The sequence below is a fragment of the Ambystoma mexicanum genome, chromosome 10, assembly GCF_040938575.1.
Source record: "Ambystoma mexicanum isolate Mex_15411 chromosome 10, UKY_AmexF1_1, whole genome shotgun sequence".
In the NCBI taxonomy this organism is placed as follows: Eukaryota; Metazoa; Chordata; class Amphibia; order Caudata; family Ambystomatidae; genus Ambystoma; species Ambystoma mexicanum.
In genome coordinates this window covers 1,652,838,582-1,652,865,172 of record NC_090932.1, presented here as the reverse complement: position 1 = coordinate 1,652,865,172, position 26,591 = coordinate 1,652,838,582, and the positions used below count along the sequence as shown (strand labels likewise).

Sequence of the window (26,591 nt, the reverse complement as noted above, 5' to 3'; positions counted from 1 at the left end):
AGGTTAGCCAGTGCTGAGTTATTAAGAGAGTCAATAGCAGGAGTGGGCGGGGAAGGAGACTGGAATTGCAGGCAGAGGCGTTGCCGGGGCGCCAGTGAGCTCCAGATGGGAGGAGAGGAGAGAGTGCTCAGACCAGGACAGAGGGGTAGTGGGAGAGTTGAAGAGAGTGACGTCTGCTGAGATGAGCGCATCCAAGGTGTGTCCTGCAGAGTGGGTCGGGCCAGAGGGAAGAATTGTCATAGAAAGAGAGTCACAAAGGTCGCAGAAAAGTACAGTGGCCGCATCCAGAGATTCAAGGTGAATGTTAAAGTCACCAAGAAAGGGAAGTTTGTGGGAGAAGGACAGGAGAGAGGAGGAGAGGTCAGCCCATTCAGATAGGAAAAGGGGGGAAGGTACAGGGCGAGAGTGCGGGGGAGGGTAGGAGAGAAACCCAGTCTAAGAAGACTCTTTGCTAGTGAATCGGGAGCCAGTATAGGGATTGCAGTGCAGGGGTATGTGAAAAGATTATGTCAAACCAAGGATAAATCTGGCTGCAGCATCCCACACTAATTGATGACCTCCAACACCTGTGTGCACCCTGCAGCCACACGCTGGAATTCTGAGTCGCTTCAGCTCAGTCTCCTTCAGAGATTAATAGACGGAGTGCCTTGAAGTTGCCCCTTCTCTTTCCAACCAACCAAAGTATGGAACCCAATGGCCAGGGGACTCAGCGCAGAGGTCGATCACCTTGTCTTCAAAAAATATCTCAAAACCTGGCCGTTTACTATATTGCAGGAAACTAGCACGGCATCCACGAAAGAACAGATTAGGCTGACCTTTGAACCTCTAGCCCCTGCAGGCTGGGACAGTAAGACCCATAAGGACAGCTCAGAGGAAAAAGTATGGTCCAGCAACTCCCAGGGATTGACCAGTCAGATTTAAAAAACATAATTGCCATTACAGACCTGTGCACAAAGATTGATGAAAGCACCAACCTGGCCCCCAAGGATGAGATAGAGACTGACCCATTCGGGTCAGCTTCGCAGACATGTGCAGGACACCTGTGCACAACATGTAAGTCAAGAACACCTTGGAGATCAGAACACAGTCAGGCCGGTCTTCCCCACATCAGGCATAAGACCTAAACACCACTCCATACAAATTGTAAAGTGGTCAGTAAGAAAACTTCATCTCGATGCATAACAACACAAGTTGAACTTTCCAACTTCAGTCTGCCCTCAAATTCCAGAAATAAGACTCTTCGGGACCATGTACCAGTAGGACCAAGTACCTGTGGATGTTTGTGAGGTCCTTATCGCATTTGTTGAACATGATTTAACTTTTTAGGGTGTATATTGACTTTAAATATACTCTGAACTTGCATAATGTCACCTTTTTAATAAACCAACAGTTGGTAAATATATGTTTTCTTAAACCAGTTGGGCTTATTGACCCTTATTAGTCTGTGCCCACTGGTCGGGCCCATGCATGATTGATTTCTAGAGACGTGAGGGGGCATTGGAAGCATGCAGCGGGAGGAGGCCACTTGTAGCTCACATAAAAGGTGCAAGAACGGATTTTGCTTCGAACCTGTCTCTCACCCGACAACTCCAGGCACAACACACTCAAGGGGTTAATACATGTTCATCCCCAAAGATAGATGGCACAGCCATGGCCACGGCAGCACTGCCCACAATTTAGTCCAACAATGGAAGAGGGATCCCTGCAGTAGGGGAAACATGGTCCATAGTTGATTACATCAAAAACATTAGAAAGCTGGAACCAATGCGAAAGAGATCAACGTTTCGCACAGACAAGTCGCGCTTCGTCAAGGCAATTTTAATACAGACACAGCGCACCAATTTAAACACGTGGTTCTACATGCCAACATGCCTCATGTCATTAGGGTGACCAGATTTTTAAAAAAAGAAAAATCGGGACAGGCCATAGACATAGAAGTAGGATGACAGTTAACACAAACAGGACACTGATAAAACTGTTGTCCTATTTCTATGTTGCTGGCCTGTTGCGAGGGGGTGGTGGGGTGTTCACAGGCACAGTCCTCTTATTGGAGGAGAACGGCCAGGGAGGTCAAGTGGGAGGAAATGGGAATGTGCAAAGCATTCAGGCACGCATTCACGTGCAGGAAGAGTTGCGCTGGACCCGATTTTGGGATTTATGAATCGGTTGCTGGCAAAAACCAGGACCGTAGCCACCCACCCATCCAATCTCGGGACAGGGTTTATTAAATTAAAAAACTCTCGGGACCCGGGATGGAGGGTGATTTCCCAGGACTGTGATGGGAAAACCGGGACATCTGGTCACCCTACATGTCAGACAGGAGAGGCTTATCCAGGCCTTGTGTCTTTCTCTTCTGGGACTTGTAGTCCTGGATTTGTATTGAGAAAGCAAAACAGTCAATTCCGGAATGCAAAAATACGTAAACATCTCCCCAATGAAAGGGGGAATGTCTACATGTTTAGACTGTTGGGCAAAAAGGGGGGTGTTTGGAGTGTTGGGTAGAAAGGGGGGTGGGCATGAGAGGCAGTTTCTCCCGCTATCTGTGGATTCCCAACCAGGCCGGTGTCTCCGAAATGCAGGTATAGGGCTAAGGAAAAGTGAGCCACATGTCAGGATTGTAGCATTTATTTTAAAATAAAATGATTTGCGTAATTCATATTATATAATGGGTCTGAAAAGATGTATGTTGGGGAAAAGGCTGCCTTATGTCAGGTGCCTGCCACTTTAAGGTCAGGATGGTAGAGGAAGTGAAGGGCAGGTAGGGCTGGGGAGAGTCAGTCGCTTGCTGTTCCACTTATGCTGACGATCCAGCAGAGATGGCGCAGTGTCACCACATCTCAGCCAGCGTAGCCATGCCTCTAAAGGCCAGCGGGGGTGGGGCTGGGATGGTCACATGACAAGCCGCTGCCTCTGAAGGCCTGAGGTCTGCTCAGTCACGTGGCAGGCTTGAAGCGCACCTCTGTAGGGCTAGAGGTGTCCAGGAAGAGTTAGTCATATATCAGCTGTGTCTGACATGTGACTGACTCACCCTTCTGAGGGAAATACCTCGAACCCACCTGTAACCAGGGTCCCTCTCTGTCGTTTTTCATATTCGACTGTACATGTATGTAACATGACTGTATTGCACTTCTCTGTTTGTAACCACTACATTTCTCAAGTGCCCAGTTACCTCAGGGTTTGGTGCGCGATACAAATAATAAACAAATACAAACAAATACGCTTGCCATGACACAACCGCGATTTTAAAAAACTCTCCCTCTGCCACCTAGTGGCCAAGTGAATGCATTACAGGAACATTACCCATGGTCAAGGGTGGAACAGGCAAATGTAGTTTAAGGGCACTTATACAGCAAATACATTCTGTTTATAAGTGCCCAACCCTCTCAGCTGGATGTCAACCGTGCAGGGCTATAGCGTGGTTCCTAAATGGAGTAATTTTCCACTTTTCGCTTGAGCTGGAGACCAGCCAGATGGTCGGTCTAAGACTGGAATAGGCCTGCAGCGACCAGGGACTGCCGGTGCAGTCCAAAAACTGGACTTTACCACCATCTCTTGGGAACCATCCACCTCGTCCCAAGTCAAGCGAGGGACACTGCGCACAGAACCCAGCCTCAACATTTTGGGGGGCTGGAGGACAGTTTTGAAAGCTGGTCATGAGTGGGACCATTAACACATTGGGCTGTCGAGCCCTGTCCTCTGCTCCCAGGAGGCTGAATGGCCTTGCTGTCTTCCCTTGACCAGGCTAATCATTGGAAGCGTGGGCCATCTAAAAGCTGAGCCCAGCAGTTAAGCCTTTGGCTTCATCATAGGGGCATATGAATATCACCAGGGGGGCTGCGTTTCATGCCTCTGCGCGTTTGCTGCTGCTGCCACATTAATGATTGTTTAAATGTAATACGCACACACTGGTTACGAATGTGACAGGCTCTTGCCGTTGCAACCCCTTGCTATGGGAGCCCCTGCTGGGCGTCACATTAGAGTGTGGCCTTCCCCTTCATAATGGGAGGGCCGCCATCCATGCCTGAATGATGAGATAGATTGTGTGCACTAGGGCTAAGTCCATATCGTAGTCTCCAGTCATCGGTATGAGGATCTGGGTGTCATCTGCGTCATTAGTGTAGGTGACACCCAAATGGTCCAGATCATCAAACAAGGGTTTAGTAAAGATATTGTAAATCGTGGGTGATGTACCCTGTGTAACACTGCATGTCATCGGAATGGGGTTTGCTGCATCTGAGGGTGAAAACACTCTCATGGACCTGCTGTTCAAAAAGGACTAAATCCAGGTTGTGGCCGCCGGTGAGAAATAGTCTGCGGTGGACAAATGGTTGCAAAGCACTTTGTGGTCCACAAGGTCAAATACCGCAGATAGATCTAATAGGAGTAGGAGGGCTAGTTTTCCATTATCTTGCAGTTCATCAATCTGATTCTTAAGATCTATTAAGGCGGTGTCAGTACCGTGTTGAGGTCTGAATTCCGATTGCCGCAGTCCCGGTAGGTTATTGTTTTCCAGGTATGAATGTATCTGGACATAGGCGGCTTTATCCAGTATTTTTTATAAGATAGGGACTGTGGTGATGGGTCTGAAATTTGTTGGGATGCTTGGATCGAGTGAAGGTTTCTTTAGGAGAGGTAAGACCCACGCATCCTTAAGGTTGGTCGGCACTGTGCAAGATTGGAAGGATGCATTCACTAAGGTGGTAATGAAAGGGGCTAGGTCTCTGGCCGCTTCTTTAGTAATAGAGGCTCGGCATGTATCACCCTGGCATTTCAAGGGCTTAAGTGACGCTATGATGTCCTCCACCTCTTGGATAGATACTTGAGCAAAATTGAATTTCTGGTCAGGTTTCTTAGAGTTTGAGAAGGAGCTCTGGGTTAGGCAAGGTCAATTTGTTGATGCTATTTTTTTTTTGCTGGAGTGAGACCATAGAGCATAAGGCATTTTAGATATTAGTACACCATGCTTTATCCTTACTGCAGGTGTCAGACATGGTGTGCGCAGCACAATAGAAATAAATAAGAACCAAAGATGAGAAGAAGTAATTTAGATACCAGCAGATGGCTTGGATCCAAAGCCATGTCTTTAGTGACATTGAAAACATAAAAGATCTGGCGAGTGCTGAAGAAACGCTGACGCGCAACCTCAGAAGGAACAGCAGAGAGTGTCGGAGCACTTCAATGTCGTAGTGTTCATACGCAACTGATCATGACTCTGGAGCCCGTGCAGTCCGCCAGAAGTTCAGATTTTATTTGCTAAGTAAGCTGGACTTCTAGCATGCACAGTTTAGGGGTGAGGCGCGCCATTTTAAATCAAACTCTGGCATCATGAAGCATCAGCCGGTGCGTCTAAAGGCTGATTCTTATCAAGGGATAAAACTAGTGTAGAAAGGTGACATTCTCCGCTCCAGTTTACAGCAGCACCATTCTGAGGTAGGGGGAAAGTTTTGAGGGGAGACATTGGCCCTCATTATGAGGTTGGAGGTAACCATGCCGCAATTAGTGGCATGGTTGCCTCCTTACCGCATACCGGGCCCGGGTTCCTCAAATGAGGACTTACCCGGCCATCCCGACCTTGGAGGACCCGGTAATTCCTCATCCGAGGATCCCGGACCTGGTCCATCCCCATTCCCATTCGAGCCCCCATAGGGCTCAATGGGAATGGGGAAGGAGCTAACAACGGGCCCGTAAATAACAGGCCCGTTGTTAGCTCCCTGGTCTCCTCGCGGGACCCGGTAAGGACACCTGGTTTTACCAGGCACCCTTTGCGGGTCCCGCGAGGAGATCTCGTAATAGGGCGGAATGGGTTTACCGGCACCGGCACCCATTCTGCCAACCTCGTAATGAGGGCCATTTTGCTTTTCAGCTGTAAAAGCTGATAAAATCTGTCTTTATGGGACCAGCGTGTGCACCAGTTACATTGCAAGCATTTCTAAAAGGTCGTTGACTTGACCCATCAGCAAATAAGAAAATTGGTGCTGCAGACTAAAAAATGCCTTCATTGTGAAGAAAAATGTGTGATTAGATGTTCAGGACACCTCAGGGCCGCCATGTTTTTACTCATTTTGCTCAGCGCACCGTAAAAACCGAACTGAAGCTGCCAAGAGGACACCAACTTCTCACTTTCGTACGCCCTCTTCACCCACTAACCCACCCCCCACCTCTTTGTTTACAGATCCACCTGAGTGCCTGGAGACCAACCCCGTTGGTGACGGTGCGCTATATAAATATCTTTAACATTAACATTAACATGAAAAAACCAGGGCTTTTGGAAGAAGAATCCCTTTGCAGTGCCTGCCCTGTATCATTGATGGTTGTTAGAGTTGTTGTTCAGCCGTATATCAGTCACATGCAAAAGTCGGACGTCACATTCTCACTGTGTCAGAATATAGTGCTTTTAAGAAAAGTGGTCTTCCTTCATGGAAGAACACTTTTCTATTTTTGCATGCAGCTCGGAATCGAGCGAGCACCGGGGGTAATATGCTCCAATCTCTTATCCCCTACCACCTGCCTCGCTGCAGATTAGGGAACCTCCTTCACGCTCCTCTCTCCCTCCTTCACCTCTGTTCTTAGCTCTCTGCACCGCCTCCTTCACTTTTCTACCTCCCTACTTTATCCCCACTTTTAACTCTCTGTCAACCGTTTCTTCATGTTCCTCTCTTCCTCCGTCGCCTCTCGCTGCCCATCATCTCTACGGTTTCCCTTCTTTCAGATCTGAGTAATAGGATGACTTCCTGATCAACACAAAGCCCTGTGAGTGTAGGCGGGCCCAGAGGCGTAGACAGGGTAGGGCCTGAGGGGGCAAGGCCCACTCACAATCTGTAAATGCCCACTCAGCGTTTACATGCAGATGTTTATGTCACTGCATTGGGCCCAACTACATTAGCTTCAGGCCCCGCTTGTTAGACAATCCTGGCTACGCCTCTGGGCGGGTCCGAGGGAGGAGATCCACGATGGAGTGTGCACGCTAGTGGTGTAGCAAGGACTTCTTGCCAAGTTGCATGAGCACCGGACACGTGGGTCTGCGGCAAATGCTGCAGAAACTAAAAGAGATATAGGGGGTCATTCCGAGGTTGTCCTGAATGGGGAATTACCGGGCCATTCCAAACTTGGAGGACCCGGTATTTCCCCATTCAGGGAACCCATCCCCATTCCCATTCGAGCTCCCATAGGGCTCAATGGGAATGGGGACCATTTTAACAACGGGCCTGTTAATAACGGGCGCCTTGTTAGCATGCTGGTCCTTTAGCGGCTCCCACTAAGGGCGCCTTGTAAAACCAGCCGCGATAAGGGCAACGGCACATTTATCACCACCGTTAACCCCTTACTGCCAACCTTGTAATGACCCCCATAGTCCTTTTATCTCGGTATTTCCTTCAGCATATGCCATGTCATATCATATCATACCCCCATGGGCAATGCCACAGTTTAAACTGTTCTATGGGAATGCATACTTTCAATTAGTTAAAGGACACAATTCCACCAAATGCCGACTTGCACTGTTACAAAACTCAAAGTGATGCTATCACAAAAAAGTCTCCTCTGAATTGTACTGCTGCACTTTCAAGACATTGAGCAAAAAAACGGTGTGATAAGGACAACGGCTTGTAGTCATTGTTTGAAACAGGAACACAGCGTGTGTGATGTGTTGGAAAATCATAAGTGCTATAAAAAAGCAATCAGTTTAACAAGAAATTATGGAAATAAACAAAGCAGTTTAAAAAGAAACCGGTTTACTTTGTGATCTAATGTGTGGTCTTGGAAGATAAGGTGGCAAACTGGGGTGCGTGGGGGCCTTGAGATAAGATGCCACCATCGCAGTGTGAGTCACCCTTACTAGAACGGCATGTCCCGGGGAAAGGAGTAACGTCATCTGCATCGCAGAGAGAACGAGTATATTGGCAGCGTCCTAAATAATGCATGTTAATGCTGCCTATCTAAATGGGGTTCATTTTATTCACTGCGCAAAGATTTAAAAAAAGGCTCAGCTCCACTGGAATTCGAGCATATGTGTGTCTTATTTTCTGGTGCAAAAAAGTAAAATGCATGCAAAGGTAATTGCTAAATATGAAAGCCCGCAGAAAAACACAATAAACCTTTCTCACCTAATAGCCCTAATTCATGAACACATCTCATTTTTAAAACTATGCTGTAATAGAGCTCTATGTCCCATCGTGTGTAGTGCGTGCAGGACTAATGTAGCAGACTGACGTGGGCCTAAAGTCAGGACTGGTTTATTGCTTCACACCTGACACGGCCCACCTTGAGATTTGTGCAAACTAACCTAAATACAACTTTACTGCCCGTCAGACTTACACAGAATCCTGAAGGGTCTGTGTGATGGTCACCCGCTTGTAGTCATTATCTAACACAGGCAAGTCCTGTGTATATATAAAGATGTTTAATCCCTTTCATCAGCTGCCCAGGCCAATCATCCCTTTGGGTCTGAGTTTGTTTTAGCTGCAGAGTCCTTCTGCTGGTTTGGATGTGTTTGGCTGAATTTTTTTTGATCGCGGCAAACTGACTGAATTTTATCTGCTCGGGGCCCAATCTAAACATACATGCATTTTTTTGTCTCCTGCCTCCAATTTTAAGGCAGCGGGGGACACCCTGAACCCCCAAAATTGTAAAATATCTAACATGTTAATTTTAAAGGTATTTATTTAGCGCACCGTCACCAACGGAGTTGGTCTCCAGGCGGTCAGACGGATCTGTAAATAAAGAGGTGAGGGGTGGGTTAGTGGATGATGAGGGCCTAAGAAAACATGGGGAACAGGGGACACCCCCACAGCCCCTGCTCTCCAGGGTTGATATTTTGAAATAAATGCGACCAAATTGCCCCGAAGACCAAATCACTCATACAAAATGCGATCAAATTGGTCATTAGGTCGATTGTTTTAGGTCAAATCGGCTAATACCCTTCTGCTGAGGCTCCCAGCGCATTCTTAGCACAGGGCTCCATGTGACAGATAGCTCTTAATATGAATGTCCAGCTCCTACGTACACCTGTGATTTGTAGAATGACCATCCAACATCCTGAAGTCAGAGATGAGAAGTACAAACTAACGAGATATGTGTTTAATCATGTGCAGCCGACGGAAAGCACGGACATGGGTGACGCCATTTTATTTGCTCTAATGCAGGAAACCGACCAGCAGACAGAGCCTTGGTGCAGAGGGGCCTCTGGCAATTTAGTTCTCACGTGCACTGTCTTCTGCTCCCTCTATGACTGCCTGACCCTTTTACGCTTCTTCACTGATCAGTGAACTATGAACAGTATTCCTGTTAACTCATGAACAGCAGCAGTGTCCCTCTCCACACTGCCCCCTTCCATCTATGTGATTTCACAGGTTAGGCCCTGGGGAAAGGGGGCTGGCCTTGCCTGTCAGGTTGCGGTCTTTCTACGCCACTGGTGCAGCAACTGTTCCAGAGTTGTGCTGCTCAGCAAACCATTGTCCCGCCTCACTGTTACTGGCGCTGCGGCACCCACAGGCCCATGGACCGCCAGAGAGTTAGCAATATTTTGTCTGAAATGTTTAAAGGACAGCTTCCTCAAATCAGATGAAGCAGGAGTCCTACCCATGAGGCCCCTCATGGACTGAGGAGCTAGGGTGTCCACCCTATGTAGCCTTGTGAGCATAAGTCATGTAGTGCCTGCTAAACCCCACCCACCATGTCCTCTCCAGTCCCATCCTGTAGTCCTGAGTATGGGACTTATTAACAGTGGATGGGTGTCTTCCCAGGTTGCTTTTGTCCACCTCAGGACAGCTCGGTACCTCTGTGGAAACCTTGATGGTATAGGACAGGGACAGTGGGAGAGGGCACAGATGTGAAGGTCCACCCCTGGTGGTTCGGGTTCAGTCTAGAGATTGTGGGGGGATCTGATAGTCTGTAATAGTTCCTATTGTTTTCGATTGTGCTCTTGTCTATGTGCTATCGCAGAAGTCTAGCCAATCTGGGCTAAGGATGTAATTCTTGTAATAGTCATTTATATAGCGCCCTTTCCCCATTTGTACGGCCTCAATGCGCTTTGTGGTGGGAAGACCCTCGGCGACCGAAGTCCATGTATGGGAGATTCTAAGAGTTACATTTAAGATGCGTGTGTGCATTCTGCCAGGTTAGGATTTAGGAGGGTTGGCTGGGCCCCAGTAAGCAGTGCCAATGTCAGGCACGTGCTTGGGTGCTGTTGGTGGATTGGGACCAAGTGCTAGTGCAGGAGATTCGATGTGTGCCCAGGTAGAGCACATTTTCTTTTCCGTGGGTTGTCACTGTATACTAATGGCAGAGGTGTTGATGTACGTCAGGAGTTTCAGTATGCACAGCTATACGAGCTGCTAGACTGGATTTGCATAGCCATAGCTGCATTCTAGAGTGCATGGATGTGGAGCCGTGCCCGTGGCATGTGTCCACAGACATGATGTGAGTTATACATACCTTAGTCCCGGGCATCTGCCAAGTGGAGGCAACGTCCATACCAGAGACACAGCAGCAACTAGAAACACACAGATGTGAGACACTTAGCAAGCAGGAGAAACATCCAAACTAGGGACACAACAGCCAGTAGAAGTATAGAGATTTGAGACAGCTGGCAGATGGGATAAATGTCTCTAGCTTGAGGGACCGCAGAAACTGGAGACACCCAGACTGGAGATACCTGGCAAGTGGGAGAACAGCCAAACCAGGGACACAGCAGCACTAGGAGTAGTAGGACAATGCCTAGGGTTGGACACAGGAGTGGTGGGCAACACCCTAGGTTGGGGACACAGCGATGGTGGGAAAAGAATTGGAACATCTAGATTTGGGATACTTGTATAGAGGGAGAAACTGCTAAAATGGGGACACAACAGTAAATGCAACGAAAGTAAGTGTTGGTGCACAGCAGTGAAATGACTACTACTTACTAGCTGGATAACCTTGGTGTACTAAGTTATGTAGCTGAGAGGCGTGGTAGGGCTTTTCAGAATACAGTGATTGCTGTACTCCCCACCCAGACCACACTTACCATGTCAGTGGCTACTGGTTGACGGCGGCCGACTTCCCAGGTGAACATGGAAAACAAGGACTGGAGCTGCTTCTACGGGAGCTGCCCTTTGCCTTGGGGCCCTTAGCAGAGGGATGTCCATACTGGGGGGGTGTCCACAGTGTGTGACATACAAGGGCCTCTCTGGCCGATGAGTGGGTGGGAGGCAGGATGGGAGGCGGAGTGGAGGTCGATGGGGAAGGGGAATGGGGTGAGGCAGGGAGGGTGACAAAATCACACAGGAGCAAGAAAGATACCGTTTTAAAAGCACTGTGGCCATGGTGGGGGTCACAAGGGACATGAGCGCACAGGAGTGTGAAAGATATCATCTTAAAAGTGCTGTGGCCATGGTGGGGGTTGCGAGGAGCATGACCACACAGGAGCATGAAAAATACCATTTTTAAAGAGCTACGGCCACAGTGGGGGTCCAGGTAACATGGGTGGCCTGTGTGAGAAACCTAAGGGTATTCTCACCCCTAGGCCCCTTGGATCCTCCACACAGGTGGCCAGGGAAAGGCCATCGCTAGTGGATCCTGACCCTGGGGGTGATGGAGGATCACCTGGGTAGAGGGTATTTGGGGATTGGGAGTGGGGTGCCCTTGGGCGAGACATGGAGCCCCATTTCCCTGTTGATAATCAATCCAGTCCTTCCCCAGCCTTCCTGGACTGTTGTAAGTCAGTTCCTCTTATTCCGTCACACATGACAATTAACAGTACTGGGACAAAGAAGAAGCGCCTAAGAGCAATGAAGACTATGCTCTTTTACCACTCTGGTACTGGGACAAGGCAGATGCCTACTGAGAGTTGTAAGGGTCAGGAATGTCCCTTTAAATGTGGTCAGGCGGGGCTAATTGAACATTCGCAACTGCATCCTGACAAAGGGCTACAGGTGTACAGAAATGCCCTATTCAAGGTGTGAGGAAGGTGGGAGCAGCAACAGCAAAGAGATCATGAGAAGTAGCAGGGAACCGCGGCGAAGAGGCACGCAGAGACGTTGAGGTCTGCTGAAGCTGAAGCCCTGTGCAGCGAATCCAGCACTGACAAAGGGAGCTGTGTGAAGAGACCGTCCCTTTTCATGGAATTCAAATTGCTCGTTCCCCTGTTTCAGATGGTGACAGAGGAGCAGAAATCGGAACCTTGATGCGGAAAGCAGAGGACGGCTGGGAGGTCCTTAAACACAACCGGTGAGTTTCTAATAAAGGAGAAACCTGGTATGATATTACATGATATGATTGGTTATGTATAACGTGCTTAGTAACCAGAGGTTTCTAAGCGCAGACCCGGGGATCGAACCTGTGTTGCTCCGCGTCGTCTTGCATCCAAAGCGAGCATTTTGCCCCTGAGCTATCCTCCTGAGACAATGCAAGTGTTTGAACTTGCCTAGAGCTATACATTGTATCGGAGTGGTCGCGTGTGAGAGAAAGCACACTCTCGAAAATCTCAGAGCATTGGACAATTCACTTTGAAGTGAATGAAGAAGTATTAGAGCACAGACTGAACAGCAAGTTTGTTGTGAGAGCCAACCACGCGTATTCAACATTGTTAAAGAAGTATTAGATAGCGGGCTAGATAGAACATGGGTTTTGAGTGCAACTCGCACCTGTTGAACACCAAACTTCCATCACGGGTCAAAAGGGAAGCTGTGTTTTAATGCAATCCGTGTCTAGTGAATCCTAAACTGAGCGCAACCTTAACAAATACAATTTAACATTTTTATTGAATGCCTAACTGAGAGAAAACTAAGACTATTAAGTGTTGCACTCTACGTTGAATTTAACATTCCAGGTGATGCCAAAAACAGCATAATAATGATAACTGGTTATTTATAACACGCTTAATACCCAGAGTTTCTAAGCGCGGACCCGAGGATTGAACCTGTGTTGCTCCACGTCGTCTTGTTTTCAAGATGAGCGCATTGCCCTTGAGCTATCCTCCTGATACTTACCTTTAAAGCAGATCTAATTAAGACTTTGAAGCTGATTTAGAGTATAATTACCATTTATACCACACCCATCAACTATAAAGAGAAGGCTCACGAGTGGTAAAGGCCTTTACAGAGACAAAAGACAATGTTGGTGTTGCTCAAGTCTTGAGGAAGAGCACCCTGACACTGGAACTATTTCTATTTTATGTGCTGAACTTAAGTCTTGGGTACAGGAGCCCTAAGAATGGAACCCTTTACTGTCTTGAGAATGAATTGTCCAGATCCATCGCTACTTGGATTTATGTTACTTGAAACTTGGGGAAGGGAACCCTGAACACTGGTGAAAATTACTTTATTCTAAGTTCAATAGAGGTAACTCTAAGACTTTTGCTAAAGCTGTTTCCTACTTGGGGTAGTGAGCTGAAAGGAAGCTGCGAGCTGCAAGAGGCTCGGGACTTTGTGTTGGTCACTATTTCTTTTGATTGCTGACATTCCTGCACATTCTATAAGTTGGCTGTGAGGGCAAGCACAGGTTTCGGACACAGAGAGATTCCTCAGTTGAACACTGACTCAGACGTTCCTTAGTTTTCTTTAGGTAGGGAAATCCCACCTTAGCATAGGGCAAGGTAGGCCCATTTCCATCCTGACATTTACGTTAACACAACTATTTGTTTTGAATTCTGAATCTGTTGTCTGTGTCCTTCATCATAAACCTTCACACCTGTGAAATCGGCCTGTCCACAGTCTGTTTCCCTCAGCAGTGAGAAGCATTGCCCAAAGGGGCGTCCAAGTTGATAAGACTTGAGACCACCTGCACGTTGAATCACTGGTCCTTGGCATCTCGGATCACTGGTCCTTGGCAAGTTGCATGTGCTGACGCTTGAAGGCATGAGCAGAGGGCAGTCTTGATCAGCCAACTGTGTCTGGGTACCTGCCTTCATTTTTCAATAGGAGTTTTCATCTCTCGGCCAAGTCATAAAGGATGGGAACTCAAGCATTATGAGGTCAATACATGTCTGCAATGCATAAAGGATGGGAACTCAAGCCAAATGAGGTCCATACATGTCTGAAATGCATAAAGGATGGGAACTCAAGTCACACGAGGTCAATACATGTCTAAATACATAAAGGCTGGGAACTCAAGCCACGTGAGGTCCATACATGCCTGAAATGCATAAAGGATGGGAACTCAAGCCACACGAGGCCATAACTTCCCTGAATTGCATAATGGATGGGAACTCAAGCCACATGAGGTCAATACATGTCTAAATACATAAAGGCTGGGAACTCAATCCATGTGAGGTCCATTCATGTCTGAAATGCATAATGATGGGAACACAAACCACATGAGGCCAATACATGAGTGAAATGCATAAAGGATGGGGACTCAAGCCACACAAGGTCCATACATGTCTGAAATGCATAAAGGATGGGAACTCAGCCACATGAGGGCAATACATGTCTGAAATGCATAAAGGATGGGGTCTCAAGTGACATTAGGTCAATACAGGCCAGAAATGCATAAAGGATGGGAACTCAAGCCACACGAGGCCATAACTTCCTTGAATTGCATAATGGATGGGAACTCAAGCCACATGAGGTCAAGACGTGTCTGAAATGCATAAAGGATGGGAACTCAAGCCACGTGAGGCCAATACATGAGTGAAATGCATAAAGGATGGGGACTCAAGCCACACAAGGTCCATACATGTCTGAAATGCATAAAGGATTGGAACTCAAGCCACATGAGGCTAATACATGCCTGAAATGCATTGAGCAAGGCCAGCCCAGAAAAATATGATTGCCACAACCTTTACAGGAGCACATAGTATATATCGGCACGTATGTTTGCATGTGTGTATGTATTTATGAATGCATGTTTGCAAGTAGATGATTTATGTGGTGAAAACCTAGTCAAAAAGCTCCAGAGCACTGTACAGGTAGAGGAGGGGGTAGAGCGCCGGTCTTTGCATCAGTCAGCCCAGGTGGCTGCCTGACGTCAGTCAGCCTCTAGGGGGCGCTTCACCAGCAGTCCATGTGCCAGTGCTAGAATACACGTGTAACATGTTCATTTCCTAACATTATAAAAATGAATGTGCCTGTTCATTTTTATAATGTTAGGAAACGAACGTGTTACACGTGTATTCTACCACTGGCACTGCTGCAGGCTGTGGCCTCGGCCAGGGCAGTTTCTAGTCCATTTGTTGCCTGGGGCGAAACACTAGGAATGCGCCCCATCCCATGCGCCACTCCCACCGCACCCCACGCTCAACTCCCGCGCACCCCACGCAGCACTCCCACCACACCCCCGTGCACCACTCCCACTGCACTCTGAGCGCCAATTCCAAACTACATCGTTAAGTAACTCATACCCAAAGTCAAACAGTCCGTCACACAAGGAATGAATTGCCATTTGCAACAGTGGGCCACTTTTTCACTGGTGTTCAAGACAATTTTATGCCCCAGTCCCACTTAGGCTGCAGATAATGAGGACTGGGCGCACCAAGAGACCATGAACATGGCACAGGATGCAGTAGATACAACCAACAAAGAACACAAGATGCTGAAGGGGGTTTGGAGGCAACCTACCCCAAAAGGGCAATGACAAGGAGACACCTGAACCCAATAAACAATCACTTTAAAATTCTTTAAATGGGAATCAAGTGTATGCTTTGATAAGATATGATATGATATGATAGTTTATTTATATAGCGCCTATACACAATGTGTTTCAAAGCGCTTCAAGGAGGGAGGGGACATAGGAAAAATACAGTTACATTCAGCAAAAGTCCTTGAAACAATACAGAATGTGAAAATAACTATCATAATAGGCCTGACGACATTTCTGATAGTGCAAGTGCATAGAACAAGTAAGGCAAGAGGTGATGGAAAGGAAGGAAAACAGAGCAAGCAGTAACATTACTAAGTCTGACGACAATTTACGCAGTGCAGGTGGTAACAAGAGGCGGGGTGGGAGGGGGGGGCAAGTGGACGGAGGGGGGAAAGGAGAACAAGACACGCTACTGATCAAAAAGTCAGTGACAAATTGAAAAGTAGGGGAGGGGGGAGGGGGAAAAACAAAAAGGAGGGGGGGACAGACAAGCTGCTATCAAGAGTCACGGAACAGATGATAGGAGTAAGTGCTAGGAGGCGGAAGTCTAAGAGGGGGGAGAAGAGGAGGGGGGAGTAGGAGGGAAGTTGAAGAGGATGGAAATGAGGAGGGGAGGTGGAGCGCAGAGCATGAGGGGGGGCAAGCAGGGTGAGGGCACACAGATACTCACGGGGGGCAAACAGACACTCACGGGCGGCAGGGGGGGCACACAGACACTCACGGGGGGCAGGGGGGGCACACAGATGCTCACGGGGGGCAGGGGGGACACACGATGCTCACGGGGGGCAGGGGGGGCAAACAGACACTCACGGGGGGCAGGGGGGGCACACAGATGCTCACGGGGGGGAGTAAAGTCTTGGCTGTTGTAAGGATACATGGACCAGGATTATTTATTTATTCATGCAATGTTTGTCGGGTACCTGCATATTTATTTATTTATTCATGCAATGTGTGTCGGATACAGATATCCGACAAACATTGCATAAATAAATAAATTATCCGTCTCCATGTACCCGACAAACATTGCCTAAATAAATAAATAAACCAGTTTGTGGCTTAAAGAATATTTACTCAGCAACACTGGTCAAAACTATTATCCGCGTAGTGAAGTAACTCCTCACCAGTGCCATGGAAGTAGTTTAAAGTGTAATTGATTTATAGTTTGGAAAAGAAGCGGCATGAAAGAAATAGCGCTGCTTTAAACTATTATTTTGGCCATTTTCTGGGCTTGCAGGGACGCACCATGGGCCCACACGGGTCTCCGTTTGTACCGTGTCGGGCCCACGGTGCGTCCCTGCAAGGCACGCCCACTCCCCACAGCCCACTGCACCTCCCCTCCCATCTCAATGCCAGCAGGAAACCATTTAGTGACTAATGGGCCACCATTAGCAGTTTCCTGCCGGCATTGTGATGGAAGGGGCTGGTCTTAGCTGCAGGGGGACCTAAAGTGTTTTTATTGGTGTGCTTATGCCCCCCCACACCAAGTCGCGCGAAGGTAGCCAGAGGGAGCCTCTGATTTCTGTAATGTCACGTAGTAGTTTTGTACCTATTGCTGCATAGGCGTTTTATTTATTATAAAATGGGTTTGCAGAGATGACTGGGCCACCCAAGAACAGCCTCTGGAGGCCACAAAGCTAGTCACTTTTTTCAAGGCTCAAGTAGTCATGACAAAGGAAGCGAGCACTGATGGTGGACTCTCCTCAGGAGATCAAAAGGCCGGTTCTCGGAAGACCTGGGCAGAGTGTCACCGTCAGCAGATCTTAGAAAGTTGCACTTTCCAGCAGGGTTAGATTGGTCCGTCCATCGGCCATTCGGCCCGTGGCCGAGCCAAAATCACTTTGAGGGCGAGGCCCTGGGGGCCGGTATCACGCTTGGGCCGGTTTGGGGGTTACTACGCCCCCCCTAGTTCCCGCTCCAAGCATATTGTTCATCGTTCCCTCTTTCCTGGCATGCCCTGCTGACTTTATTTTAGTGCAAGAGTTTCATACATTTCACTGTTCGCTCAGAATTGTCTTATACTCTTCTTTGTCGTTGTGCTTCTTTTGTTTGGAATAGCATTCATGCTAGTCTAACGAGATAAACAAACAACTACATGAACGTGCCTTGTGAATGATGGTGTGAAGGATGGATGCAGGCACTAGACCAAAAGCTGAGCAAAGTCTGCACCGCAGCTGGCTTGGGAAAGCGACTCAGCAACTACAGTAGAAACCGTCTCCATAGACGGTTGGCCCGTCTTACGTATAATGCAAATACCCAGACTTGCAGGATGCCTCCTTCACTTCCTTTGTTCCATTGGGGGCGATATGCTGAAGCATCAATTCATGGCCTTTAAAATACCCTGCACGGTGCAGCTTCCGATCTCCTTTAACACAAACGCTGGGAAATGGCCATGACTAGCTAATGCCACATTAATCAAAGCCAGGTCTCTAAATAATGGTTCAAGTGTTGGGAAATCACCTGTTCACACTTTCTGTCGTGTGACCAACCAGTGCGCAAAAAGATGTTTCAGAGCGTGGGGCTCTTGATGCCACCCATTTCTGCATTTGATACACCAGCAGCTAAACACACCCTGGGGAGGCAGCTCCTTCTGCATAGTCCATTTCTCTCCCAAGCTCGGGACAATGTTCTTTACCATTATGGAGAATGTGAAAAAGCGCAGGGCTGCAAGGATTGGAGGGCAAAGCGCTCTATGCTTGGGGTACACTGGAGATGCTTCCCCTGATACCCGCAGTACTCCAAGTCCCTTGAAATGAAATTTGTCTATACACTGCACAATGTGCAAGGGCCGCTGTTATTCAAGCAGCACGCGACTAGTAATTTGCAAAAAGTAAACTTAACGAGTCCCAAGAAAAGGTTGCCTTCCACCCTTTAAGAATTTGATTGTTTTTGTTTTTATGTTGGGATGGTAGACATCGTTTTTCTTTGCGATCTTACTGTTTCATGGTGCTGTCGGGAGCTAAAATGAGTGATCACGAAGGAAACATTTAAGAATGTTGAGAGTTCACGAGCATGAGCGAAACAAACCCCAATATTCGAACTGCCATTTCTCTGCCGTGGTAATGCACTGCAGTGTGTTTCAATGTAAAGTCCACATTGCAATGTCATAATTTTAGAACGCCACCTCTCCAACATTAACATTGGGAGCTATGTTGAATTGTACATGCATGTCAACTCTCTGCATATGTTTAAAGTAGACTTTACCACTCACATGGAGTAGTGATATTGTTTACGTGTGTCCCCCTTAAATATATTTAACTTCCCGTGAAATATTTGATGCAATACATATTGCATAAATGCATGTATTTTAATGCTGAGATAGACGGGCTAGCACAGCTATCGGTGGGTATGTTGCTGGTGCTTGTTGAGTTTCGAGTAACAGTGTCCAAGACCAAGTCATCACCTTTTAAGAGTGGCTAAATGTTTGAGGTCATACGAATGACATTAGTGTAGATCTGAAATTGTCGATTCTCTAACCTGAGTCACAGCAGCAAACTGGTCATTGTTATTAAAAATGAAGAGCAAAAGCAGACTAACATAACCAGGCCTGTTCAGGTTTGACCCTCTTATTGATGTTTTCTGAGGTTCATGATATTCAGCAGATGACAGGATTGACAATTTTGTTAACTCATAGTCCCCACTCCCGCTGCTCAGCCCATGACGCATGCATGAGATCACAGGTCGGGTGAGGGGGGTGCCAACGATGCTTCCCGCTTGGGGTGCAATCCATTGTAAAACCGGCCCTGAGTAAGAGAGGGTTAAGGGGTGTGAAAAGGGTGATGTATCATCAGCAGTGTCCCTTGAAGAGCAGGGTCTTAAGTTCCTTCCCGGAGCCACCCCTATGTCAGTGTGAAGTGGAATCGCCCATGGGTGCTTCTTTAACGCGGGGGGGTCTGGTTTTCCCTTTGCCATGCAGGATGTATGTATATTTCTAAAAAAAGAAAGAAAAAGACTCAGATTTGTTTTGTCTGCCTTTTGTTGGTCACTTTTGTTGCCACAGAATGCATGGGAGAACCCCCACAGCTCCCCCAACACCTCCGGACCACCCCAACCTTGCCCCCATCGATATTTTTTTCTGACCCCCCCAAACAAAAGTCTGCGTTTTGGTGGTGAAATTTGAGGGGAAAAAGGCGAAACTAAATTCACGCAGTTTTGGTTGAGAAATAGTCTCCATACTGTCAGGTGAGTGAGCTGCACTTTGGCAGAATGAAAGCAAACATTGAGTGCATTTCCTGTGATGTTCCTCCAGGTGGGTCTGGGGGAAAGTCGTCCTCATAGGTGGAGGCTTCAAGGTCAGTGAGGATGTTTGGGAGCTTTTTCGGTGTTATGGTCCTTAATTCCTGCCTTCGAGCATGAGGTCATGGCTTGGAGGAGGGAGCTCCATGCTGGCTTCCATCTTTTCAATGTGCTGCTGAGTCTTGTCCATTGTGTCAGTGTTGAACTTGATCATGTCCCATTGGCTCATGGATTTGGGTAGTTCTGGGGGTGGGCAGGTGGCTGATGCAGTGCTTGACAGCCCTGAAGGGGGCCCTGCTCTTGGTGGAAGCTTCGCCCATGATTGCTGTGTGGTATCGTGCTTTGACTGTGGCCATGAGGGTCCTGAGGGCTGAACCCAGGGTACTTAGGGGTGGCGAGACTGTAATGTGGGCTTTATCCACTCCTTTCCTAGTTTGTGAATGGTTCCGTTGCGGGTTTTCACGTACACCGGGGTGCCTATGGCTTCCTTTTGTTGGTCTCTAGTTTTAGCAGCACCTGGGGCCAGTGGGTCTAGTCTGCCTGTTGGTGAGCTTGCCCGGCACGAGCAGACCTTGATGGTTGGGATGGATTCCATGGTGATGAGGAGGTTTTCCAGAGGATGTATCGGGATGTGTGTGGTGTTTTGGATGGTTTCGGCTGGTTGTTGTGGGTGGGCAGTGTGCGTTGGAGCGGCAGTGGTATAGCTGCATGGTCAGCGCAATCTAATTGTAAGGCTGTGATGCATTTGACATGTGGGAATGCATCGAGTTGCAAGTCGAGGGTGCTTCCTCTTTGGTGGATGGGAACTGTGAGGGACAGTTGAGGGGGTTCATGTGAATGCTGTCCAGGATACAGAGGAGAGGGTCCTTTGATGTTTGGTTGCTTGTATCTCAGGAGAGGGAGGTCTCCAAGAAAGATGGTGATGGAGTGGTCAATGTCTTCTCTCATAACTGGGTTTGGGGATTCTTCAATGGGGGGGGCGTTGTTGATCTGGGTGGGCAGAAGATCAGAAGATCAGGTAGAAGAGAGCTGCTTGACCATGGCACAGCAGGAAGTGGCAGGGCAGAGGCTCCAGTAATCTGGGTGCAGGGTGGGGGGATTCCAGGTGGTGCACGGCCATGGGGTCTAATGGACAGAGTTAATGCCCACTCCAGTCTTCTCTTTGTGGTTGTTGTGCCGGATGCTGTAACTGGTGGATGACCGGGGCATAGTGGTTCTGCCATGAGGCATGTTTCTGTTTTAAAGAGTGTGTCACGACTAAGGGTACGGATGAAATCCACATTATCTGTGGCAGGCAGTACTTTGGGGTGTGCATTAACGTGCATGAGTTTGCGTGAGTTTTTAGGTGGTGTTGGCTGCTGGTTTTAGTAGGAGGCCGACGATGTTGTGTCTTTTAGTGCGTGATGGGGCTGGGTGAATGTTGAGTGCTTGCTTTGTGTGTGTAGCAGAAGGTGGTTGGTGGTGAAGCACGTGCCTACCCACGGAGAGGTGAACAGGTATCTGGCTCTTGATATGATATGATATAAGTCATTTATAATGCACCTGTACTCAAGTGTTTCTAGGAGCATGTTTCTTCGCCTATCCAGGTCCAAAGAAAGTCACCCTTTTCTTCATCTATTCTTCACGTTGCCCACACAGGCGAGGACAGGAGGAGGAGTGGTCAAAGACCTGCTGGTGCTTTTGGATCAGTGATGTAGGCGAGTTGCTGGCTTTCTGATACTAGTGGTACTGTCTGATAGTAATTGGTTATTTATAACACGCTTTATACCCAGAGGTTTCTCAGCACGGACCAGGGGATCGAAGGCGAGCGTGTTGCCCCTGAGCTATCCTCCAGATCTCTGAAGTACAGAGGAGTCAGGTCTTCCATAAAGAATTAGTAGTTCTTACTGATGATTGGGTGAATGGACCGGGGACTGTTTCATAGGTTTGTCTTTCTACGTGCTCATGAGTTTGCCTGCACGAGACTCAGTTTAGTATGTATGGTGAGCCCCTCTACCCGTCAACCAGTCGCTCCACTTTCGGCTTTCGGCTTACAGTGGATTGCCACGTTATTAAGAAGAACCCAGTCATCCATGGATTCGTCTTCTTGTGTCGCGGTTGATTGCGGCGAGGCGTATGACATGAGATTCCGATTGATTGGGATATCGAAGGTGTGGTCAAGGAGATAGCTCTCAGGTGTGTTGACAGAGACAGCCGCAGGGAGCGATGGATGGGGTCGCCAAAACATATGCTCAACAAACACGATGTCTATAACATTGATTCAACGAGATATTGATAAGTTGACTTGGATGTGATCGCAGCAACATACGCTCAGCAAAATATCTACAACATTTATTGAATGGGATATCTACAAGGCGTGTTGAGCGACATGGCCGTGGGATACGTTAAACGAGACGGTGTCACCTAATGTGTGTTGAACATTAAAGCTGAGGGGCCAGTTGAATGTTACATGTATGTGGTGTAGTGAAGGAATGAGCTCCATTTGTTACATATGGTCTCTATGTTGTGAGTTGAACAAGATACTATAAGGTGTGTTGAACATGAGGACTATACACCCCATTGAATGGCCTATCAGGTGAGCCCAGTACGCTTGCTGTGTGTTGCGTCGAACAAGATCACTCTAAGGTGTGCTGAAGACGCGGTGGCGGAGATACTGTGTCCTTTGTGCTGTAGCCATATTCCATAGGTGGAGAAGGATGGGCCGCTACTTTGACATGCTTGTGGTTTGCGGAGAACTCTGGAACGATATATCGTTTCCCTATCATATTGAATTCCACCCTTGTTGTCTGCTCTTTAACCCATTGTTGTCAATGACTTTATCAGGTCTCGTCTTGAATTCTCACAGTATGGATCCATTTCCAGTTGTTCCGCCTACTTTTGCCTTTTGCACTGTTTAAAGCCTTGTCCTTGGAGAGTTTTCGCATGGAATGGATGGTATTTGCATAGCGACCCACTCTTCCTGTGTCTCGTGTGGAACCTTTAGCCAGTTTGCTTTTTAGAGGACAAGGAATTGCATGAATTGCATGTTGACAGCGTCTTTTTATAATGGAAACTAGGAAAACTACACATCCCAGCATGTCCCGGGAGGATAGCTCAATGGCAACGTGTTCGCCTTGGAAGCAAGACGACACGAAGCAACACAGGTTCGATCCCCGTTTATTATAAATACGCAACTAAGACAAAAAAAAATTACGCAACTAAAGAAAAAAAAACAATTCCTGTAACAGCGCCTCGATGCCCGCAGGCTGTGTGAGCGCTTTAAAAATGTAAAATAAATAAATTCCAAGTGATATTGGCTGGAAAGCCGGAACCGGCGTAAGGCGTCCCGGATGATATGGGGCCAGTCGGGGAGCTAGTGTGTGTGTTGCTTGTCGTCCTCCTGCATAGGACGCGTCCAGTTGTCTAATATATTATTGTTCACTATTTTGTCCACCCTTCCTCCGCCTTGGCTTGACCTCCACCCTTTTACGTCTCTTCCTTTCCAGATCTGCTCTGTGCTTCTTCTCTGCAATGTTTACACTTTGACCTGGAGTCTAAGGAAGTCTAAAAAAAGATGTAATTATGTGATCTCTCCTCACTTCGCAAGGTCCAGACGAGATTTAATTACTTGATCTACATTTTGGTGATAAAGTCTAAACGAGCTGTAACTCCCATAACCTGGGCATTTGTCCATTAGTTAGGCCATGTGTATCACCCATTTCTCATTCTTGCCAGCCCCTTTCCTTTCCCCTCTAGTAAGGTGCTGAATGAGACATTTTCTTTTGGTTTGGCGTAACAAGGCCGCAGATTTATTTTCACATATATACAACCACAGCAAACAGATCTTGAAAATCGTTCCAAAGATGTAGCGACTGCTCCTTGTTCTGCTTCCCCATTTTTATCCATGTCCATTGCAGGCCCAACTCCCCCAAGACCTTCCAGTGTGAGAACCGCCTGCCCCTGCAGGTATTTGCGGACTGGGGGAGCGCCGTTTGTTGGGGGGAAGCTGAGCCCCAATTGCTACCGCCAGACACCCCCGCCGTTTAGGCTCCCAGGAGGCGCTGTCCAGAATGGGCGAATCCCCTTCCGGTTTAGCAATGGCTCATTCGGAGTCTTTCTCTTCTCATTGGTCGCCACAACACTGCACTGTCGTCCTGCGACAACGACGTCCAGGCTCTGCCGTAGCTGTAGGGTGGGTGGGTGGGTGGTAAAACGAAATCCTCTCATGGTTGACGGGCGCCCGGCTGCTGGAAGAGCTCCAAGTGCTCCTGTGCCGGGCGCCGGCTGCATATGAAGCCCTTGCTCCTCCCCTTTCCATTGTTGCCCTTCGCGGGCTTACGGTTGGGCTTGGCGCTCTTTTGGAACTCTTGCCGCCCTCTCCCCTGCCCCCGAGAGGGGGGAGGGACGAGAGAGCGGAAGGCCCCTGCCCCGGTTATCGGGGTGCCTCCTCCATTTTCTTTCTGTATTTCCGTTGTCACCTTCAGACCTGGCCTCGAACCCCATCTCTCGCCTCTTTACTCCTCTCTGGGATCACCTCTTCCTCACATCCTATTCTATGAAATTGTTCCTAGGCCGCTCCGAAATGCAACAGAGCACTATACAGTAAAATGGATATCAAATAGAACAAACATAAAAACCACAAAGCATAGTAACATAGAAATAGAAAACAGAGCCCGTCAGACCTACCCAAAGGCCGAACCCCAAGTACCAAACCAGAAAGTCAGGAGCTTTGCTGCTTATTCAAAAATAAAAGAGCTGGAATCCGGCCAAGCTGAACACAGAGTCGGTTCCAGCAGCAGGAGCCCCTCCCAGAGACAGGCTGGCAGCTTATCCCTGCTGCTTGTGTTTATTGAGGTATTGTGTACTTATTAATATTATTATTATTAACACAGATTATAACACTCTATGGCCCCTCTCCAGGAACTGGTGGGCAGGATTCCAGTGCTGCTTTGTAATCACGCTGCAATGCAATAAACACTGTTTTTAAAAAAACAAAAGTCACTCTTTTCTCCTTTCATAAGAGTCTTATGCTCGAAATGTCAAGTGCTAAAAGACTATTTGTAAAACCCACGCTGCGTAATTCAAGATAAAGAAACGCAAAGCATGAGGTCATCTCAATTTGAAACATGGGACAGGATTTTCATGTTGGGAAACAAATCCTGCGCTTTTTTCTAATGTAGTTTTTGCATCTGTCTGCAGGGCCAAGATGCGGTGAACCTACGCTCTATAATATCACATGTTATGTTACCGAAATATAATACATGCTACCCTGCATTATCCGTATGAATGCATGAACAAATGGGCTCACTACATGCTAGTTGTGACATCACAACTGCTCTGTAATCAGTTATTATGACGTCACAATGGTGCCTGTAGCTCAGGCTGAGCCAGCAGAGAGCAAAGTTCCAGCTGTCACTGCAGCACTCTATTGAGCAATAATTCCCGAGCCGGGCGGGCATTACCGAGGGCCTTAACGAAGGCCCCGGGGCGGCCATTGAAAATAATAAAAAAGGTAAACAAACAAAATGGCCACCATGAAAAGGGAGACGGTAGTCCCTTCTCCCTTTCCATTTCGGCCATTCAAAAAAATAGGAAAAAAGTAAACAAAAAATGGCCAACATGGAAAGGAGAGAAGGGACTACGCATAGTCCCTTCTTCCTTTCTATGTCGCCCTGTTGCAGATCGGGAGCGATGCGCTGGAGTCAGAAGTGTTTCCAGCGCGTCCGCACCCGAACAGGAGCAAAAAAAAAGCAGATAAGTGGAGGGAAGTGGGAGGGAACAGGAATCTGTGGAGGGGTTGGAGGGGAGTGGAGCACTTACCTGAATACCCGGGAGGGGAAGATGGCAGCCTCTAGCCGTGAGGAGGCTCGGAACGGGGGATTATGTCATAATTCCCCCGTTCCGAGCCTCCTCATTGGCTGGGAAGCTGCCACACCCACCCCCACTCTCCCCGCCGGGTACTAATTAACGTTATGGCAAGCTTTTCAAATTCCATGCTTGTAAAATAGTTTCTGTTACACTTTAAAGCCCTTCATTGACAAGGAATTGTGTATGGTAAAAGGTTTGATTCGAGCACCGGTGGAGTTTAAGAATCTGGATGTTATTACTTATTTTAAAGCACAAAATAAAAACGTTTTTCCAATGCATTTCATTATACTGTTTTTATTAAGCAGTTTAAACAATTTTCCTGCAACATTAGCTTTTTAAAATCCAAAACAAATTTATATTGATTAGATGGCTGAGAAAATGGAAAATCGCTTCCATTACAATAGGCACGAGTTTAGGCATCAAAGGGCATGACCTTGTGTGTCCATGGATCATATGGAATAATATACCCCCTACCAAAAAGGATATTGCAAGTGTCACCTCTGAGCTTCGTGACCTCATAAAGGCACTCAGGTTTAGGTCTCGTTCCTCTGTTTGGTCACAGAACTCCTCGGTGACTTGCGATGTCTTTATAATGTCCAGTAGGGTTCACTCTATCCCATATGTATTGCCATATGAGCTTCTTGTGTTCGGGGGGAAAAGCTCAAAATCTCCAGGTAGTATATATTTTGCTAATTGTCCAGGGCTCTTGGTTGCCAGACTTTCATAACATCTAAACAGATTAGGTGGCACACACGTATGCAGGAGATGCCCGTGGTCTCTTTAGCGCCGCCATGTGGCACTCCGTCCATCAGTCCTGGCTTTCTAGCTGATATCAGTGTGCATGCTGGACCCCTTGGAGTCCCACATTTATGATGGGGAAGGGGAAACTGCAAGTCCCAGAAAGCAAACTGCTGTTTGCAGATTAAACAAAACTGAGCCACGGGAACCACACATGGGAC

The 26,591-nt window shown here is 47.7% G+C and overlaps 1 protein-coding gene across 2 annotated transcripts in view; it reads left to right on the top strand.

Annotated features, from left to right (window-relative positions):
- The window catches only part of MMP17 (matrix metallopeptidase 17), a 407,143-nt gene that overhangs the window by 116,427 nt on the left and 264,125 nt on the right, over nucleotides 1–26,591 (top strand). The window contains exon 1 of one of the 2 annotated variants that reach the window (XM_069620074.1): nucleotides 12,183–12,201. The exons of the other annotated variant lie outside the window; for it this stretch is intronic. The gene's annotated coding sequence lies outside the window, so the exon portion shown is untranslated. Of the gene's footprint in view, nucleotides 1–12,182; nucleotides 12,202–26,591 lie in introns of those variants that run through there. 2 annotated transcript variants of the gene reach the window in all.